Raw genomic sequence first — 22,218 nt, 5'->3', positions numbered from 1 at the left:
GGGACACATAGTGGGAGACAGTTAACTGTGTATCCCATGACTGTCCCCTCAAGTCAGGGAGATTCTAGGCCGAAAACGTGGCTGGAGACGTTCCAGACCGGTGGGATACAAACCTGACTGTCTCCCAATATATGACCCGATAACCATGAGTTATAGTTTGGGATCCCATTTAATGTTACAGCGAGACCTCTTTGGTTGCCATCCACAACACCCTTACAGCGTCTCTGCTCAAGTCAATGAGATACCAGGCCAAAAACGTGTCTGGGACGCCCCAAACAGCGGTCGCATACCAACTTGACCATCGCCCGCCATATGGGCCAACAGTAAGGACTGATGGTCTGGGGTGTCATTTCTTTTTATAGTAGGACCCCTTTGGTTAGCATCAGCGGCACTATTACAGCACAGCGGTATGTCAACAAGGTTCTGCACCCATTTTTGTTGCTGTTCTTGGCATGTCACCCTGATCTTAAAGATAATTCCCACCTGCACGCAGCGGGAGTTTCTGTTGCTTGTCTACGTGCTTGCCAAAACCTGCCTTGACCAGCAAGTCGCCGGGTCTCTCCCCAATGGAGAGCGTTTGGAGCATTATGCACAAGACCCTCCAACCAGCTTTTTGGATCTTGAGGATCTAACGTATCAGTTGGATAGAACTTTGCACGATATCGCTCAGGAGGACATTCAACAACTCTGTCAATCAATGCCAAACCGAATAACTGCTTGCATAAGAGCCAGAGATAGATGAACGTGTTATTGACTTGTTCCGTTTTTGACGCTCTTTCTCTTGAATAAATCATCCAATTTTCCTGAAACTGTAATCATCTATTTTTCTGTACACGTACCGATATTCACCCCATTCGGATAATTCTTTAGTGTGCATCTTTTTTGTGTTAGAGTGTAAACAGATCTGAATATTGAGGTGGCGTTACTTCTTCTTTGGAATCCAGCAGAACCACCACGATGGCAGGGCCACACCAGATGATGAGGCGATTTGGCATCGCCTGTAGCAGCCATGGGTTCAAGTCTGGGTTGAGCCAGTAGCCACTATCACTGAGTCCCATGCGGGACTTGGTGCCTCAGCATCAGACGCCGTCAAACTCCAGCTCGAGGGCAGCGGGTAGCATCGTATGCCCAGCAGTCACCACCTGCATCAGAGGTGGAAGCATGCAGGGCTCAGTCGCGAGAAGAGGCCATTCCCCAGTGGAGCACGAAGCACTGCTAATGCCATGGCGATGGCTTACTCAGTTGCCGGCCGTCTCCTGACTTGTCATCAGCCTTGTGGACCGCCTACGTTAGCATCTCCTCGCCACATGGCAGCAGCTAGCTACGAGCCAGCGCCAGATAGGGTCAATGGAATGGGACGTATCTCTGTCTCACTGAGCTAGCGATGTATTGTGTCACTTAAGTTGAACAAACGGCTTTCTTTTGGTCAGCAGTGTTTCCACTGGGTTTCCCGGCCTGTTGTCAATGCCACTCACCTTTCTGAGTGCGACCATACTCGACAGAGTGGTGTCAGGAGAACGGGCGTCGTCTCAGTGGACAGCAAAAGGGGTATTAATCCCCACAACGTGACGTCCAAATCGCAGCCTCCAGCGTCGTCGTTGTACGCTCAGCGAGACTATTCTGTTCTTTTGAGGTGACAGTCATGGAATCGAAACTTAGGAGACATCATTACTTTAGAGTTATTTTGTGAGATCGGAAGAGCTGCTGGGTGTCTCTCAGTTTAAGGGTTAGTCTAGGGAAAAATTGGCTAAAGCCTTTGTAATGTACACAATACAATTTACTTTGGCCTTTTGCCCCTTATGTCTAGTCTGTGGAAGCTCTTCGCTTTACATGTAATGGTCACATGACAAGACAGTGTTGAGAGTCTACGTGGCTCATGATTAGACAGAAGACATGATTGTGGTAGTACGAGTAGCTATGGAGTGTTCTATCTTTGTTATTTTTTTAATTGTTGGTACTAGATTCGTAAAATTAAGTAAGGATTATGCCATGGCAAAATCGGATACACGAAGTGTCACCAATGAGGAAGCAATGCAATCACTGGATAGTCAGATAGCTCAGTTGAATATAGAGAATACATTTGTAAATAATAAGCTTATAGAGAAGTATCTGGAGATAGAATTATTTAAGGTGCAGAATCTGGAAGCAGATCAGCATTTGTGAACCCGACTTCATCTTTTTGCGGTAGGTCGTCTGGGGATGTGTGGGCATTTGTAGGGCATCTCTTGTCATCGGCTGACAAACAGGGATGAGCAGATAAACAGTTGTTGCAGATAGCAAGATTGAATCTGTCAGGAGGGACAAAGCCATTTGCACGGTGCACAGAGGCAGTACACAAGGTGGGGACTTTTGAACAACTCAGGCAAGGATTCTAACATAGATATGGAAATCATAACAGTGCACGGCATTTCCGTCAACAGCTGAACATAATTTCAAAGCGGCATACTGAAGCCGTAGAGGAGTTTGTGGATAGTATTAGGAAGCTTAATGTGCGTATGTGTGAGTTATCACATAACAAGAAGATGAATACGGTGCTGTTATAGGAAACCGTGCTTTCCTGAAGGGTTCAGCACCAATGAGGTCTAGCAAGGTTTTCACTGGTACGTCTAAGTATCTGCGTTGGCATTAGAGTATGAGGAAATTGATATTTTGCCATCTGGGCAAGGGATCCGAGAAATTTGTTTCTTCCAAGTGAAAGACGTTTTAATCGTGCGCATTCAGGCATGCAGAAGTAGTGCCACCAGCGATGGAGTAATAGGGATGGAATGAACAACCGGCAGTTTAATGGTAGTAGTAACAGAGGTAGTATGGATCAGCAGCAGGGGCATAGAAGTAATTTGGGGGCGGCGGTAAACTTCAGAGGGAACCAAACACCCGCCGAAAGGCGTTCCCAGTAAACGTAAATGTAGTGAAAAGGAATGCAGGGGCGGCAGATACCATAGTGGGTGTAATACGTGGCAGGGTGTATAAGTTTTTATTGAGCACAAGGATTTGGATTGGATTATTTGGGAGCGATTTAGGGAAATCACGGAAAACCGAAATCAGGGTGGCCGGACGCGGGATTGAACCGTCGTCCTCCCGAATGCGAGTGCAGTGTGCTGGGCACAAGGGTACATGTGTCAGGCCTCGAAGATATTTTAGTAAGCGAGAGGCGATGGAGCCCACGATGTTATAAGTTGTTTGGAGTGGGGAGTGGCATACGACCACTGGAGTCTGTAATGATGAGTTTTTCGTCAGAGGTAACTAAGTTTAATCAGTGTGTGGAAGTAGAGTCTCATGTAAGCGTGGCAAACAGCATGGAACTAGGTTTAGACTTTCTACATCAATATCATGCCCTACTTGGCCTTCAACAGTGCATAGTGGAGCTTGTGGAAGACGTTCCGGTGGGGTCGTCAACGTTGGTCTGTCACGAAGACCGTCTATTGGATAAGGTAATCCAGTTAAACGGTGAACTATAATATTAAGGCTTAGTTCACATGGCTGTGTGTCACGTGCTACTGGGAAATTGCTATACGTGAGTGTGGAGCCTGACTTAGTGATTGGTATGTTATGTATAGTGCAACCTCTGAAAGATAGGACGTATTAGATTCGGCGTGTTTAGTGAGACGTAGTACCGCACATGTAGAAGGAAGGGATGGTGCAAAGGTGATTCTTGTCAATGAAGATAATTTTGACGCTGAGAAGATTAAGTAGTTAAAAAGAATGTTAGTGACAGCGTTGTAAATTCTGGATGAGGAACATTGCCACACAGGAGGTGTGGGCTGTAAGAGGGCACAGAATGTTGCTAAAACTGCGTTTCATGAGAAGGTGATGTATTTAAAGGGGACCGTTGCAGGAACTGTTGCTAGAATTTTAAGACCTGTTTTTTTTTCGCAAAGGCCATTGCTTGCAGTACTCGTGATGCAACAAAGGTTTCCAACTGGGAATGAAGTACTGTTTTATTGGAGGCCGAACAGAATACTACAGTCTATGCAACCGATTTTTGAAGACCTTATCTATCAGCAATTGGCCGACAGTATAACAGAAGAGGGCAGTAGCTCCTTGCGGGTAGGAATTGTGGCTGTACCGATGAAGTCATTGAATGGTTAGAGGCAATATTGATTCTGTTACATCTACCGCCATTTGAATAGTAAGACTACCACTGATACCCACCATATTCGAAACACCAAAGGAACGATTGATAATCTTGGAAAGTGTCAGTACTTCTCGACAATGGACATCAAGAATGGGTACCATCAGTTGGAAGTGGCTTCAGAGGATAGAATGAAGACTGTGTTTTCAGCACCTTATGGACAGCATAAAAGAATTCTGTTTGGTTTTAAAAATGCTCTGCCAACATTCCAGCGTTTATTCGACCGAGTGTTGTAAGGAAGCGTTGAGGGAAATGCGTGTTCACTTCTTGTTGGGCCATAGATGATGTACAGCGACGAATCGGAGGGTGGTGGGGAAGTACTGGTGGAGAGAACGGAAAAATGATGTCGATCAGTACGACAGGAACTGTGCAGAATGTGCGCGGCGTCCGGATTTGAATCAGTAACAGATGCTATTAGAGAAGTTGCCAGAAGCAGTTTTATTTGTTTGGATGTACTAGGAGTGTTAAAACGAACGCCAGCAGGTAATCGTTATATGTTATCCATGGTAGATGATTTTTCTTGTTATATCGAGATGGTGCCGACTCCACACCGGCAGGTTACTAGCAATCATGGAAGTGTTGGTGAATAGATGGATACTGAAGTTTGGAATGTCAGGAACAATAACAACAACAATAAACGGTAAAACAGACAAAGCTACAAATTTTACTTTTATTTGCTTGATGACTAGTTTCAGGTTGGGGCCCATTATCAGATAGTCAAAACGACATTTCTCAAAACATAAGAACCGTCTCAAGGTAAAGACATGTTATCTTGACACTGTTCTTATATTTTGGGACATACTACTGTGACTATCTGGATGATTTACACGTATATGTATATGTTTTTTATGGTGACACGGTTCTTATATTTTGGGATGTATCATTCTGACTATCTGGATGATCTGATAATGGGTCCCAACCCGAAACTAGTCATCGAGTAAATAAAACTGTAATTTGCAACTCTGCTTGTTTTTCCGTTGTACTGAATAACACAAGTTGCTGTGCTGTAATTCGACAACAATAAACGATCAAGGGACGAACTTCATGTCAAACCTGATGAAGGAATTGTGCCAGTTATTGAATGCAGAATAAGGTTAAGAACGATTCCACTGGATCCTCAACCAAACGGAAGGACGGAACGCGTTCATTGGACTATTATTATATGAATGCCCACCACACAAGTTGGGACACATATTTATCTTTTGTGGTGAGCGCATATAATTCAAAAATACACACTAGCACTGCGCTGTCGCCATTAGAAATGGCATTGATAAGAACATGCCATCGCCATTCGACGTGATTAGGCTGAAGGAAATCACGAGCGAACCGTACAGGAATGTTACCTCAGTACAAGAAGGACCAGTTGGCGATGTTGTGAAATCCACATATCCCGAAAGGGAAGACGAAAAAGTTTGTGACACAGTACCCGGACCCTTACCTTGTTACTGAAACCAAATCACCTGTGAATGTGAAGCTACGGTTGCCAACTAGGTCAATTATTGTACATGTCGGGCATCTACGACCGCTCAAGGGTGAGCCAGAAGTATTTCCAGGTGGAATATTAGTGGAACCAAGGAAAGAAGGGAAAAAAGCGGAATATGAGCAACAGGGGAAGGAGGTTGATGTAACAGTACGTGTTAAAGCTATGTGTTGAGTGGCTTATTGGAGAAATTTTTAATGTTTACGTTAGGCTGCTAAGAGACAGCAGGTTTCTGGGGGGGGGGGGGGGGGGGGGTGATAATGCTCTCTGTCCTCAGGTTGCCGTGTGGCGAAGGCGAGGGGACAAGAATGTTAGCTTTGATAGTAATGCAGCTCTTCGCCTGAGGCGGAGTGGGAGCTCTGTGAGATCATCGCCTGAGCTGTACCTGAAGGGGTTGAGAAAGGGAAGAGTAGAACTACCACCAGAACTACAGTTAGCCGCAGATCTCAGCAGTCCGAACTGGCCTTTCCACTACCACGGAGCAACTGTGGACGTAAGAAAAAATTGTTAATAAGTCATTCTATCTCCATAGTAAGGTACCCTTAGTTAGTTTCATGCTTCATAAATCATTTAAACGACTGTTTTATAGAAATGATGTGAATTGTCAGTTCACAGGCTGTGTATACATGATTAGCTTTAACATCAAGGAACACGTTATTTCTTAGGTTTACTCATGCAGCCACACTTAACACATTGTTTTAACAGAGTACCAGTTTTTAACTAAGAATTTATTCATGGAATAGAAAAAATTGTTCTGAAGAAACGATTTAAGATTATATTTACAACCTGTTTTGCTACCTTTCGGATATTTTAAGTTATTGGGCAAATGAACAAAAACTTCTGTTTCTGCTTATTGAATTCCTTTCTGAGCCACTAACAGCTTTAATAATGGGTAACAGAGATTATTTTTTTATTTATCGTTTGAAGTATGAGCGTCAACAATCATCTCAAACTGTGAAGAATTATTTGTGACGAATTTCATTGGGAAACGTTCAACTGTAATGGAGCAGTTAAAGAGGTACCAAAGATGTCTGTGGGTGAACTTCACATATTATCCTTACTGCTGTTTTTGTGCAAACAATACTTTTGTTCCAAGTGATTAATTGCCCAGAAAATTATTCTATTAGCATTATTGAGTGGAAATATGCAAAATATGGTTGGACATTGATTCAGTTGTTTCCAAGACTAACAATTATATCAAGAGCAGAAGCAGATTAATTTAATTCTTTGAGCTGCTCAGTAATATGCTTCCTCAAGTTCCAGTTTTCATCAATTCTTACATCCAAAAATTTTGAACAATCAACTCTATTTACTGACCCCAGTTCGTATGCCACATCATTTGCTGGTAAGACTCTATTTGTTGAACATAAGTGTTTTCTCACTTGCATAAAGCATGAATAGGAGTGGACCCAAAACTAAACCCTGTGGAACTCCCTTCGTGATTTTTCCCATCACTAAAACTTTCTCTCGTTCCAGTCGTGTTTGATTTATTTAGCTCAACTTTTTGCAGTCTGCTTGTCAAGTATGAGTCAAACCACTTGGTGTGAAAAGCCATCAGCTGCATAAAATCTAAGTTCTTCTAAAAGAGTACTGTAATCTACACAATCAGATGACAGAAATATCACAGAAACACCAGTTGGCGATATTTTGCTATTTGAAGCTTGCAATATTTGGTGAGTGAATGTACAAATGGCATTCTCAGTCGAACAACTCTTCTAGGATCCAAACTGTGATATTCTAAGTAAATTGTTTTACTAGCTTCAGTGTTAAGTGGATTATTTTATGTTTTTGTAAATCATTTACTGATTATTTATTTGGTTATTTATTAACTGGATGCTTAGGCTGGAATTTTTTTTACAATGGCCAACAATTTCTGGATAGACATTCATGATTAGTCCATGACATTGTGCGATGGTGTTACTGTATTAGCCAAAGAAATATTGAGTTACAAAATAAAAACTCTTTTAAACACTATATCCGGAAGATGATATGAAGTTTAGAATGAAAAGCAGGTGCTACGCTTTTGTGAAGCCTGACTGGCAGAGGAGCCAGAATTACTCGAAAATGTAATTATTCTGAACCTCTTAATGTTGAAGCAATTAAGACTAGAAGTTGTTTAGTAACTATTCAGATTAGTGTAATATATAATGTCATGTTATGAAGGATACTGCGGTGCCAAATAATAGGCCAGATGTAGCGATTAGTATTTGTTGTAAATCTGGACGAGACAAGGTTCTCATTGTAGATATGTTGAAAGGGTTAGGAGAAACGTGGGATTTAGCGCGAGAAGCTAATCCCATAGCATTATTAGCAGAAGGAAGACTTTTTGCGACCATAGAGCCTAATGTTTAGGACGGAAGGGGGCCGATAGAGGCCGTTAGAGCATTTGGAGGGAAGAACCCACGCGATACCATAATCCATTCGTAATATGTGTGTATCATTCATACTAGTACTGGAACGAAGTTTTTTACACAATGAAAATAACTTACACGCTACTAATCTTCATAAGACACAGGATGACGCAACGGTGAAATTTAGCACTTGCTTTCAAGTACTCAGTAGCCGTGTCAAGGCTTAATTTGTTCAGTGAATCTTAACAAGAATAGTAACATATGTTTATCTAATAATAAAATAACTAGGAAGACATATGGGTATTAAAAAGGCAAACAACAGTCTGACAGAATGAACGTATTCTAAACCTACGGACTCAAACCCTATCTCTGGCCGTATCTACAGCAGCATAATGTAATTTAACATTCATGGGGGAAATTTGTGCTTTAGAAATTACTGAATAATAAACGATAATAGTACTGAACCAACAGCTGTTATTTTGATTGTTTTACTATGCAGCCAATTTCGATGTACAGTCATGTCATCTTCAGGCTGTCGCACGAATGACACCAAATACCACTCGTGCGTGTATAAGACAAGACACCAATAATCATATCTGGTTGCGTAGATATCCGAAATTCATTAGCATGTGTGCTCTTCACACACAGGACAGCAACTGTCAAAACGAACCTGCACGTGTGGTACTTGGTGTTATTTGTGCAACAGGCCTGAAGATGAGTGACTGGAACGTCGAAACTGGATGCCTCATAAAACAATCAAAATAACAACTTCTGGTACAACATTATTACATTTCATCGACCAGCCGCTGTCTCACGCTTCCGGAACTAAGATGGAGTGGCATTTACTGGGTTTACGCAATTTTATGAAGGTAGGAAGCTCATATTTTGTATAAGCAGCCGAACTTAATAATTCTCTGCCATACATTGCATTAATATTAAAATATTTACTACCCAATCAATGAATGAGCATTGCAATGAAACAAAAGCCGTACGACACAGTTCGCGCTGGTTTATCGGGCCGATAACAGCGCAAAGAGAGTTTATTGTTGAGCGCATCATGAAACGAGTGTATTGCTTTTATCATTTGTCGTGTGAGACACATTGGCTTGCTTGTTAAATAACATTAATATTTCATTACGACGAATTGTCGTGGTTCAGCCAGTGAAGCTAACGAAAGATTTGAGCGTGTCAAGAATGGTTGGGATAGTTGTTACCTAGATATAAAAAGAATAGGACGCTGGAAATACAGCATTAAATCAATCCAAAGGCTGGTGAACTGAAACAAAAGTTGACTAAGTGAGAAAAGACTAACAGAAGGTGAATCTCTTGTCACAATACACCCTCCACTCTTCCACTGTGAAACTGTACACGAGGTGTGATTGTTTGTGTGTATGTATGTGTGTGTGTGTGTGGGTGGGTGGGTGGGTGTGGGTGTGGGTGTGGATTTGTTTTGTTGAAGGGTGCTTATCGGTGAGGTTATCAACCTCCTTTCGAAAATTATTTTGAACGAATGTTGTTAAAACGTCTAAAATGTCATAAAGCAAACAACAGTAAGTCTTAAACAATCACACTAACTCTCTCCAAATCACACTCATGGTCACTCACGCCATCGCACAATCTCACATCTTTTAAGATGGCGTAAAATTCTCAGAGGCTATAAGACTTGTAATTAAAACACAAGTAATACAAGAGGAAAGCTAAAATAATTACACAGTGAAATGAAATTAGCTGGCCAACCTGACAACATGTTAACTTCACCCTAAAATTTCAGCGAAAAAGTCGGACACTCCGGAAAACTCTAAAAGTCGTACCACATTCGTCTGACTGTCAGTAAAAACAGAGGACAAACCTGTGCGTAAACTAGATGATTTACTTTTATCTGAATATAAAACACAGTCAACTAAATTGTGATGTTGCATGATCCGTACGTTGCAAACACCTCACATTGGAATGTCTTCTGTTAGAGCAAGAAGCCATGTGTCATGGGGCTGCATCCTACGCGAAGAGGAGTGAGAAGAACCTCATCGCTTCTGCGTTGCTAGAAGGAGGCACATCATGACGGGGATATCGACTTTACTAGACGCAGCTTGTTGTTTGTCAGTCCGCATCTCGTGGTCGTGCGGTAGCGTTCTCGCTTCCCACGCCCGGGTTCCCGCGTTCGATTCCCGGCGGGGTCAGGGATTTTCTCTGCCTCGTGATGACTGGGTGTTGTGTGCTGTCCTTAGGTTAGTTAGGTTTAAGTAGTTCTAAGTTCTAGGGGACTGATGACCATAGATGTTAAGTCCCATAGTGCTCAGAGCCATTTCAACCATTTTGTTGTTTTTCACTTTCAGTCATTCTTCATCCCATCTATGATACGCGTGATAGTGCACCTCATCAGTGAGGAAGATTATCGCGCCACGCCACCTTCGCTGCTCCACCTGCCACTTTGTTTCTCTTAATACTAATGTGCCCTGGTGCCCAACAGAAAGATAGGTATTTCTCCAGCCTTTGTTAGCGGAGAAGGGGTCCAGGATGTTGTGGACTACTTTATCTGAGGGCTACGAGTGTTGTGGAGAGTTAAGAGCACTCAAAGTGTCAGAACAGGCGAGGAATTTAACAGGTTCAACACATCTCACTCGCTCCAGTGCCCTCAAAGGTGCGTATGCACTGACTGAGGTGTCGAAAGTTATCGCTTACCTCCTAATATCGTGTCGGACCTCCTTTTTTCCGGCGTAGTGCAGCCGGTCGACGTGGCGTGGACTCAAAAACTCGCTGGAAGTCCCCTGTGGAAGTAATGGGACACGCTTCCTCTCATCCCTAAATGCGAGAGTGTTACCGGTGCAGGATTTTGGGCACAAACTGACCTCTCAGTTATGTCGCACTAATTTTCGATGGCATTCATGTCGGGCGATCTGGCTCGCCAAATCATTCGCTCGAATTGTCCAGAGTGACCGTCAAATCAATCGCAGACAAACGTCGCCCAGTGACGTGCCGCATTGTCATCCATAAAAATTCCATCGAAATGGTCCCCAAGTAGCCGAACATACCTATTTCCAGTCAATTATCGGTTCAGTTGGACCAGAAGCGCCAGTCCATTCCACGTAAACATAGCCCACACCTTTACGGAGCCACTGCCTTCTTGACAACTTGGGTCCATGCCTTCGTGGGGGTCTACGACACACTCTAATCCTACCATCATCTGTTACCAACTGAAATCGGGTCTCACCTAATCAGGCTAGGGTTTTCCGGTCGTCTAGGGTCCAACCGATATGGTCACGAGCCCAGGAGGGACGGTGCAGGCGATGTATTACTGTTAGCACAGCCACCCGTGTCAGTCGTCTGCTGCCATGTGCATATCGCTACCCCATGACTTTTGCCATCTGAATGTAGCTCCACGTAGAACACGGGAGGTCTTGAGGTAATAGGATCTTAAGGGCCTGATCAGGAAAAACAACACTGTGTTTATACCCATCATTGTATTCAGATAAATAGTTATGGAGGTAGAAGAAAACAACCAGCTTCCCTTTCTGGATGGGCTCGTCAAGCGAAGACCAGATGGCACACTAGGACACATCGTCTACCGTAAGCCGACACATGCAGATTTGCACCTGCATGCCTCCAGCTGTCATGCTCCTTCAGAGCTAGAGGGTGTTCTAAGCACACTGGTGCACTGAGCACGCGAAATCTCGGACTGTGACAGCCTAGCGGCTTAATTGCAGCACTTGCAGGCCGTGTTCCGCACGAACGATTACAACAACCGGCAGATAAAATGGGCCGTAAGACCGAAGAAGCCGAGACCGCATCCTTCCGAGGACGAAGACAGACCGGTTGCGACAGCGATCATACCATATGTCGGAAACACATCGGCAAAGTCGGCAGAATACTCAGAAAATATGTCAAGTGCGTGTTTCGCCGTCCATCCAAAACGAAAACATTATTAGGATCAGTCAAGGACGACTTAGGACTCCGGAAACCGGGAGTTTACAGCATCCCTTGCCAGTGCGGGAAAATGTACATAGGCCAGACCATCCCGACGGTACAGGAGAGATGTAGTGAACATAAACGCTACCACAGACAACGCACAGCCGACCACGCCCGCCGTGGCAGAGCACTGCAACGCATATGGAAATGACATGAACTACAATGGCACAAAGGTGTTGCAGCAAACGAACGCCTTCTGGGATTGTCTCCTCAAAGAGGCAGTGGAGATCCGGCTGCATGACGAACTAATAAATAAAGACAGCGGTTTCCAGTTAAGCAAGCCTGGGATCCAGCTTTAAGCATGATTAAAACACGACAGTCTACACGGAAATCCGCTCATGTCAGAACACTTGTAAAAGAAGAAGCATTGTCACCACGACGGTTGAGTTCCGCAAGCGGCCGTAGCCGCGGAAGGAGTGCGGTCTATGATCCGTCGCGGGGCGCCGCGCTTCCCCCACCACCCAGCGCCGCCCTTCCCCCACCACCCAGCGCCGCCCTTCCCCCACCACCGGCCGCGTACCGCTCGGAAGCGCCCAGACGGAGGCTGCGGGAGAGGGGTGGAGATTATATAAAGTCGGCATCCGGCTCACACCGTTACCGTCGCACGCCAACGCCACTAGCCCATCGCCATGCCGAGAAGTAGGAATGGAGGAAGAGGCAAGATTGCTGCTGCTGTGGAACTCCTGCTAAACGCAGTCGGGAGTAACGGTTGCGGCAACAAGAAGAAGAAGCGGAAGCCTGTGGCACAATTACAGTGCTATAAGTGTCAAAAGCTTGGACACATAGCCAAAGAATGCGACGGTGTGGTTGCGTGTGTTAAGTGCGGGAAACCGCACGACACACGCAACTGCACAAAACCAAGAGGTACTGCAGCGCTGTGCGTAAACTGCGGTGGCTCGCACGCCGCAAATGCGCGCAGCTGCAGTTACCTGAAGACGTGGAAGCAGCGGAAGTCGGCCACCAAGCACGGAAAGGGGCCCAAGAAGAAGAAATGGTGGTCACCCCGCCCCCCTGCCTTAGTAGGGGAAGCGGGCTGCGCCACCAACACGACGTGGACGCCCTCCGCCAAGCGTGGCGGAGGGGAGAGCGGCCCTGAGAGCGGAAATCGAAGAGTTTCGCGAGGACCTGTCTCAACTAAGGCACACCGTGTACCTCGCGTCCTGCACGAAGACGGGCATGGCACCGACCCCCACCTGTACGGGGTAGACGCGGCAACACAAACGACCGCCTCCCTGGCCGACGCGGCAACGCAGGTTGCTAGGGAGGCGGTCATACAGTCGGGGAAGACCACCGACAACAAGGAGACGGCCCCCTCGGAAGCAGTCGTCACTCCTGTCTCTGCGGAAACGCAGACGACACAGGAAGCGCCGATGGAGACCGAGGGAGAAGAAGAAGACGAGCCGTTCGAGTGCCTCCCCCTCCCTAACAAGAACTGTGTGAGGGAGGTGCTCACCAAGATCGCCGGTTCCCTGCGAGACGGTAGCTACCCCCATCACGACCATCCTTACCCTTTCACTGTAGATTACATCCCTCCCCTTCCTCACAAACCTTACGATTTCCATTGGGGGTGCGAACCCTTAAACCAGAAGCTGCGCGGGAGGGAAATCGTCAGGTGTGGAGATCTGGAGCTCATAAACAAGCACCCGATCTTCACGGACGAGGACTGGAAATACATGACTGAGGAAGCAGTCAAGTATATCCGGACACAGACGCCGCCAGTGGACTGGTCCCGCCTGAAGAGAATAGAATTCGGGCAGCCAGGAAGCAGTAAGAAGAAGAAGAACAAGAAGCCGCCGGAATCAGCCGGCAGATAAGCTGCTGCATCCACAGAAACCAGTGGACAGACCAACACGCGAAGAAAAACCATTCCAAACCGAGAGGACTTCAGGAGGAACAGCTCAAAACAGCTTAAACTCCGCTACGTCGGGCCAAGGCAGGCCCGTCATTATAGTGAGTGAGTGAGAGGTCAATCAGACACCAAGAACGCCTGAAGATGGCAAGACGTCGGCTTGCCGAAATATCGCGCCTTTTGGACGACGCTACCTGGCTGAATACCTGAGAAATTTTCAAGCTCATTTACAATACTGTAAAATATCGTATTAAAAACAGATGCAGCAGTACACAGTCTCCTGTACAGCTCTAAACCTAAAATTACTATGCGTCTCTCCAGTAACGAGGGTGGCAGTTGGTTTCTACACTGGCTTGGAATTCGTACTTGCCCCACACCAAATGACTCCAGCGCATGTTTCATGCTGATCCCAAACTGCAGTGTCGCTCGTGGACGTTTGAAGAAAAGGTGTTCAGTAGCTGGACCAGGAATAGCGCGGTATGCTGGTGAACTGAGAGCAGAGAGGGACCTACATGCTTGACGCACCATGAGGATTTGCCGCTGAATGGTGAGTGACGTTTCGCCAGTCTCAGCACAGAGATCTGGTATGGGGCTGGTCCCGTAAGCACTCGTGGCCAGCCTGATCCCCTCAGGATGGATCTCGTCAGTGAACTTAAGGTTTATCCGTACACTGCACACCCATTGACACCCTCTCACAAAAGGTCTATAAAACTGGAGCAGACGCGCTCTGTCTCGCTCCGCAAGACCTGTGGGTAAGGCACTTTACAACATTGCTTTCTGAGTCCTTGCCTTGAGGTGGTTTAGCTGTGGTGACCGCGACAGTTTTGAATAAAAAACGAGGCCCACAAACTTCAACGAGTCTTTAAAATGTAGAATTCCGTCCATCATATAAAAGTCTGTTCAGTTAAAAATACAACGAGAAGGATTAAAAGTAACACACACACACACTGTATCTTCAGAAAATGTAAAACTTCTCTTGGCAGCCTACTTCTCCAGCCTCCTCACTGTAAGCTGCAGTAGTGTTGGAGGAAGAACATAAGACTGGAAAATCGTCCACAAATAAGGTGCACTGCACAGCATTCCTTAACGCAGACGTTACACTGTTTATCGCTATGGTGAATAGGGTGACAAAACACTTCCGTGTAGTATACGAGCGGAGCATGCTTCACTTGCACTCTCAACCATTCTGAATTAGGTTGCATAACATTTCCAAATTAGTGCTGGCACGGTTCACCTGCCACAACCACGGTCGACCCCCGCTCCAATCACTGTGCGACAGGCAGAGTGCTTCGTCTGTAACGACAGCGGCGTGAGCGTGACGCCAACCTCAGACCCCGCTGCTCTCCTCCCTCCCTCACTCCGTCCCACCCTCCCTGCGTCGAACGGCCAGCTGCCCGGCTGGGCTCGCGCTGTTATTCGTGGCGGCAGCCCATAAAACGCGCTGCGGCGGTAATTAAACTTTCTGCATGGAATGGCCCACGGCTGGCAGCGCCCGAATAATTAGAGCGCAGCATGCGACGCCGCGCCACGTTTTAATTGTGACGTCCGGCGGTAGGGGCAGCAGCAGTGCCAACGCCAGGTACGGCAGAGGTGGCACCACTGGAGAGCGACGCCGGATTGGGGTGATTTTTGACAATTTCGCGGATAAATATCTTTTCGAGGAGGAGAGCACTTTTGGGGAAGCGAAAACATTGGGAAAATTTTTGGGGAATATAATTTCGGCACCAGGGAAATTGGTGAAATATTTTAAGTCTAACCTTACCACTAATGCCATCTTTAAAATTATCGTACAGACAACACATACTTAGTTTTCTACATGTTCACTATGTTTTGTGCCCTGGCAAGACATTCACAAAATCTTTGTAATATATGTGAAAAAAAGAAACATTTATCTGTATTATTATTATTATTATTATTATTGTCATTTTTATTTCATTTCTGTATGAACGGTTGTCGATTATGTAGACTCTGTAAAAAAAGAAATAATCTTTTTTTCATTTTTATGTTTGTGCAATAATTATGTATCTACATTTAGCAAATAACGTCTGTGGTCGGCGAGTGAAGAAATCAAAGCAGACAATGATAATTAAAAAAGATAACAAAGATGCAATTAAATTGCCTATAAATAGTGGAGGTTAAAACATTACTCCCCCTGTCTTCTTGTAGCCTGCAACGCTCGATTGAATGCTTGGTTAGCTTTCTTTTGTTCCTTGTTCAAGAAAGACGCTATTGGAGGCTGATGAATAAAAAAGGTGTGTACTTTAAATTTGTGTTGATTGTTAAAAACACTTGTAATAATTTATTGCTAGCTTGCCCATTATTTCATTATCCGTTTTCAGCATATTTAGAATTTTTAATTACGCAGAGCTGTGCAGAGATAGCGGGAGCCGCTGCCGCGGCAAATCCAAATCAAATTGAATGAAATCAGTTTTCCGGCAAATAAGCGGGCAGGTAGCGGTACATTAAAATTATTTCTTTCAGCTTCCCGGAGACCCCAGAGGTGAATGGTGGATTATATTGTGTTATTCTGAGGTGGACATGGGCAACTGCTATTACAATATCAGTGACGTAAATAATTTAAGTAAATCAGAGCAATAAAGTTTTACTTGTGTGATATCAAAGACTGTTGTGATGAAACCTGTTCTGGCTAATAATATAAAAACCAAATTCCATTTTTAGTTTCCTGCTCTCGTGTTAGTCATGGCAATCAACAGTGTCCATATATTAAAAAATCCAATGCAGATTTTACGTTTATCGATCATAGCATACTGTAACTTCTGTACGTATAATAAGAGTAATTTTCAATGCATTTCAGAGATGAAAGTAGCGAACGACATGTTTAATTCCGTAATTAGTTACAGTAATGATACCGTGATCCATTTCTAACAAGCCAGATGGGAGTTATATCAAAATAGTTTGCAAATTAAAGATCATACGTGCACAGTAGGAAATCTTTTAGTGTTGTGCGAATCCCGATGTAACAGATCAAGGTGCACAAAGTTAAAATATTTTCAGCTGTAGAAACTAATAGTAAGAATCGTATTTTATCTGTTGTAGTCGCAACAATAAGCAATATACAGTTAATTAAAATATTATGCCATATAAACTGCATATAAAGTCAAAAGCGCGGTGGGGATTACGCGACAACTCTCTCTCTCTCTCTCTCTCTCTCTCTCTCTCTCTCTTTGTTCTCCCTCTCCCCCCCTCTCTCTACCTCTTTCCGTTCAAATCAGTCATTGTGCTTTTCCATTTGTCGTGTTCGGTATTAGCTTCATATCGATGGTTGCAAGACACCAGCAGATTTGTTGTACATATCGACGACATGACGTGTTCAAACTCTGCTAGCCGAAGCAGGCAGTGTTCGGTATTAGCTTCATATCGATGGTTGCAAGACACCAGCAAAAGTGTTGTGCATATCGACCTGATGACTTGTTCAAACACTGCTAGCCGAAGCTGGTAGTCCATGTAATGTCTGATGCAAAGTTTTATATCTCCCCTACGGAGACAAAGAGAGATGTGTGCTTACGTGAGTTATGGTTTTGTAGGCGTACAAGATAGCTAGCACTGATTTCGCCAGAAATTTGATAAGTGGTTGTCATTACTCCAAACTTAAGTACAAAAATGTAGGAGCTTGCGATGACGTAAACGTTCCCGTCGTAATAAAAGTTGATGCTCTTCACGGGTATGCAACCCGATTTCATCGCTCTGGCAACACAATATTTAGATAGTCCAAGTGGCCGCCTTCTTCAGATGAGGTTGCAGGCGCACGATCACGCCGTAGCTGAGGTAACATCAGATACGGCGGCTCAATTATGCCACGGGAACACGACGCTGGGCGTGCGCGAGAAGTGGAAGGGCTGCCTCCAGTGAAGCGAAGAATTGCGGCGCCGCCAGCGGTAGAAATTAACAAGAGAAATGAATCGCAAACTAAGAGGCAGACGGTCGAAAACCAGACTGTTGTGCTCTTATATTTCATAAAATAGGATTCCACATCTTGTTTAAAGGAAAACCTTTATCTTTATTTGTAATAACATCGGATAATCGTATTTCGATGGGTTCCTTAATAAACAATCCCAGTAGCGAGAACCCCTCGCTGAACATTGTCTCAATGAAGAGTGTAATATATCATTTAAAGAGACGCAAATTTTTGCTCCGTCTTCCCAGTACTGCGATTGTATACTTAAGGAATCTACAGAAAAACGATTATGCGATGACGTTATTAATAGAGATAAAAGCTTTCCTCTAAGCAAAGTGTGGAATCCTATTTTATCCGATATAAAATAACAACAATCTGGTTTTCAACTGGCTGCATCTTAATTTGCGATTTATAGCTTTTATTAGTTCCTACCGCCGCCGGCGCTGCAATTCTTCGCTCCTCGTCTCTGTTCCCTGAGTAAAAAGGAGCCGCCGTGTCTGATGTTACCTCAGTTTCAGCGTGACTGCACACCCGAAATCTCGCCTGAATGTGGCGGCCAGTTGGTCCGGGAGAAATATCGTATCGCCAGAACGATGAGATCTAGCTTCAGACCTGTGAAAAGCATCAGTGTAGAGGCTTCATTGTCCCGCGTTGCATCCATTTCTGTCTCTTCTCTTGCATTCACCAAAGAATTAATTCACCGAGGGAGATGGAGCAGTGGTTAGTACACTGGACTTGCATTCGGGAGGACAACGGTTCAAACGCACGTCTGGCCGTACTGATTTAGGTTTTCCGTTCAAAAATGGTTCAAATGGCTCTGAGCACTATGGGACTTAACTTCTGAGGTCATCAGTCCCCTAGAACTTAGATCTACCTAAAACTAACTAACCTAAGGACATCACACACATCCATGCCTGAGGCAGGATTCGAATCTGCGACCGTAGCGGTCGCGCGGTTCCAGAGTGTAGCGCCTAGAGCCGCTCGGCCACAAAGGCCGGCTAGGTTTTCCGTGATTTCCCTAAATCGCTCCAGGCAAATGCCGGGATGGTTCCTTTGAAAGGGCACGGTCGATTTCCTTCCCCACTCTTGACACCATCCGAGCTTGTGCTCCGTCTCTAATTATTTCGATATCGACGGGACATTAAACTCAATCTTCCTTCCTTCCTTCCAAGAAGTAATTCATTACGAACACAGCTGCCGAAAGCTGTGAGTTTGAGTGTACGTTTTGTGGTGGTTATTTTGTTGATGTTTTGCTTGTTGCTGCATCTCCGTGTTTTTATTATTTTTACAGTACGTTAACTGAAAGTTAGTAAGTAGGCATGTATTACCTAAAGTAATTATTATCCGAAGGTATTGGACTGTATGGGCAACCGAACCACATTTTTTGCTAAGTTTCTATATTTCTACTGTTGCTAGTTAGGGTACTTTGCTTGATGCAAACTAAAAGTTTCATTCTTGCCTAAAGTAAAGCTAAAAAGCTGCAGCTAAACGATTTTAGATTTTTTTTTTTGAATAATTAGAATTATGGCGAAATCAGGTGCTACGAAAACATACAATTTCGATACCTACTTACTGCGTGAGATCTGTGAGTATTAGTAGAGTGGTGAAATATGTAAGTTTGGGTTTGGATGCCGCTATGTGTTTTTATTTATGGTGAGTTGGCAATGTGGGTTTTCGGGTTGGTTTCTACATCTACATTTATACTGCGCAAGCCACCCAACGGTGTGTGGCGGAGGGCACTTTACGTGCCACTGTCATTACCTCCCTTTCCTGTTCCAGTCGCGTATGATTCGCGGGAAGAACGACTGTCTGAAAGCCTCCGTGCGCGCTCTTATCTCTCTAATTTTACATTCGTGATCTCCTCGGGAGGTATAAGTAGGGGGAAGCAATATATTCGATACCTCATCCAGAAACGCACCCTCTCGAAACCTGGACAGCAAGCTACACCGCGATGCAGAGCACCTCTCTTGCAGAGTCTGCCACTTGAGTTTATTAAACATCTCCGTAACGCTATCACGGTTACCAAATAACCCTGTGACGAAACGCGCCGCTCTTCTTTGGATCTTCTCTATCTCCTCCGTCAACCCGATCTGGTACGGATCCCACACCGATGAGCAATACTCAAGTATAGGTCGAACGAGTGTTTTGTAAGTCACCTCCTTTGTTGATGGACTACATTTTCTAAGCACTCTCCCAACGAATCTCAACCTGGTACCCGCCTTACCAACAATTAATTTTATATGATCATTCCACTTCAAATCGTTCCGCACGCATACTCCCAGATATTTTACAGAAGTAACTGCTACCAGTGTTTGTTCCGCTATCATATAATCATACAATAAAGGATCCTTCTTTCTATGTATTCGCAATACATTACATTTGTCTATGTTAAGGGACAGTTGCCACTCCCTGCACCAAGTGCCTATCCGCTGAAGATCTTCCTGCATTTAGCTACAATTTTCTAATGCTGCAACTTCTCTGTATACTACAGCATCATCCGCGAAAAGTCGCATGGAACTTCCGACACTATCTACTAGGTCATTTATATATATTGTGAAAAGCAATGGTCCCACAACACTCCCCTGTGGCATGCCAGAGGTTACTTTAACGTCTGTAGACGTCTCTCCATTGATAACAACATGCTGCGTTCTGTTTGCTAAAAACTCTTCAATCCAGCCACACAGCTGGTCTGATATTCCGTAGGCTCTTACTTTGTTTATCAGGCGACAGTGCGGAACTGTATCGAACGCCTTCCGGAAGTCAAGAAAAATAGCATCTACCTGGGAGCCTGTATCTAATATTTTCTGGGTCTCATGAACAAATAAAGCGAGTTGGGTCTCACACGATCGCTGTTTCCGGAATCCATGTTGATTCCTACATAGTAGATTCTGGGTTTCCAAAAACGACATGATACTCGAACAAAAAACATGTTCTAAAATTCTACAACAGATCGACGTCAGAGATATAGGTCTATAGTTTTGCGCATCTGCTCGACGACCCTTCTTGAAGACTTGGACTACCTGTGCTCTTTTCCAATCATTTGGAACCCTCCGTTCCTCTAGAGGCTTGCGGTACACTGCTGTTAGAAGGGGGGCAAGTTCTTTCGCGTACTCTGTGTTGAGTGATTCCAGTTGCTTTTCTATTCCTTGGACACTTATTTCGATGTCAGCCATGTTTTCGTTTGTGCGAGGATTTAGAGAAGGAACTGCAGTGCGGTCTTCCTCTGTGAAACAGCTTTGGAAAAAGGTGTTTAGTATTTCAGCTTTACGCGTGTCATTCTCTGTTTCAATGTCATCATCATCTCGGAGTGTCTGGATATGCTGTTTCGAGCTGATTTAACGTAAGACCAGAACTTCCTAGGATTTTCTGCCAAGTGGGTACATAGAATTTTACTTTCGAATTCACTGAACGCTTCACGCATAGCCCTCCTTACGCTAACTTTGACATCGTTTAGCTTCTGTTTGTTTGAGAGGTTTTGGCTGCGTTTAAACTTGGAGTGAAGCTCTCTTTGCTTTTGCAGTAGTTTCCTAACTTTGTTGTTGTACCACGGTGGGTTTTTCCCGTCCCTCACAGTTTTACTCGGCACGTACCTGTCTAAAACGCATTTTACGATTGCCTTGAACTTTTTCCATAAACACTCAACATTGCCAGTGTCGGAACAGAAATTTTCGGTTTGATCTGTTACGTAGTCTGAAATCTGCCTTCTATTACTTTTGCTAAACAGATAAACCTTCCTCCCTTTTTTATATTCCTATTAACTTCCATATTCAGGGATGCTGCAACGGCCTTATGATCACTGATTCCCTGTTCTGCACATACAGAGTCGAAAAGTTCGGGTCTGTTTGTTATCAGTAGGTCCAAGATGTTATCTCCACGAGTCGGTTCTCTGTTTAATTGCTCGAGGTAATTTTCGGATAGTGCACTCAGTATAATGTCACTCGATGCTCTGTCCCTACCACCCGTCCTAAACATCTGAGTGTCCCAGTCTATATCTGGTAAATTGAAATTTCCACCTAAGACTATAACATGCTGAGAAAATTTATGTGAAATGTATTCCAAATTTTCTCTCAGTTGTTCTGCCACTAATGCTGCTGAGTCGGGAGGTCGGTAAAAGGAGCCAATTATTAACCTAGCTCGGTTGTTGAGCGTAACCTCCACCCATAATAATTCACAGGAACTATCCACTTCTACTTCACTACAGGATAAACTACTACTAACAGCGACGAACACTCCACCACCGGTTGCATGCAATCTATCCTTTCTAAACACCGTCTGTACCTTTGTAAAAATTTCGGCAGAATTTATCTCTGGCTTCAGCCTGCTTTCTGTACCTATAACGATTTCAGCTTCGGTGCTTTCTATCAGCGCTTGAAGTTCCGGTACTTTACCAACGCAGCTTCGACAGTTGACAATTACAATACCGATTGCTGCTTGGTCCCCGCATGTCCTGACTTTGCCCCGCACCCGTCGAGGCTGTTGCCCTTTCTGTGCTTGCCCAAGGCCATCTAACCTAAAAAAACCGCCCAG

The sequence above is a fragment of the Schistocerca americana genome, chromosome 5 (assembly GCF_021461395.2).
Source record: "Schistocerca americana isolate TAMUIC-IGC-003095 chromosome 5, iqSchAmer2.1, whole genome shotgun sequence".
NCBI lineage: Eukaryota > Metazoa > Arthropoda > Insecta > Orthoptera > Acrididae > Schistocerca > Schistocerca americana.
Note: the sequence above shows the minus strand (reverse complement) of the source record.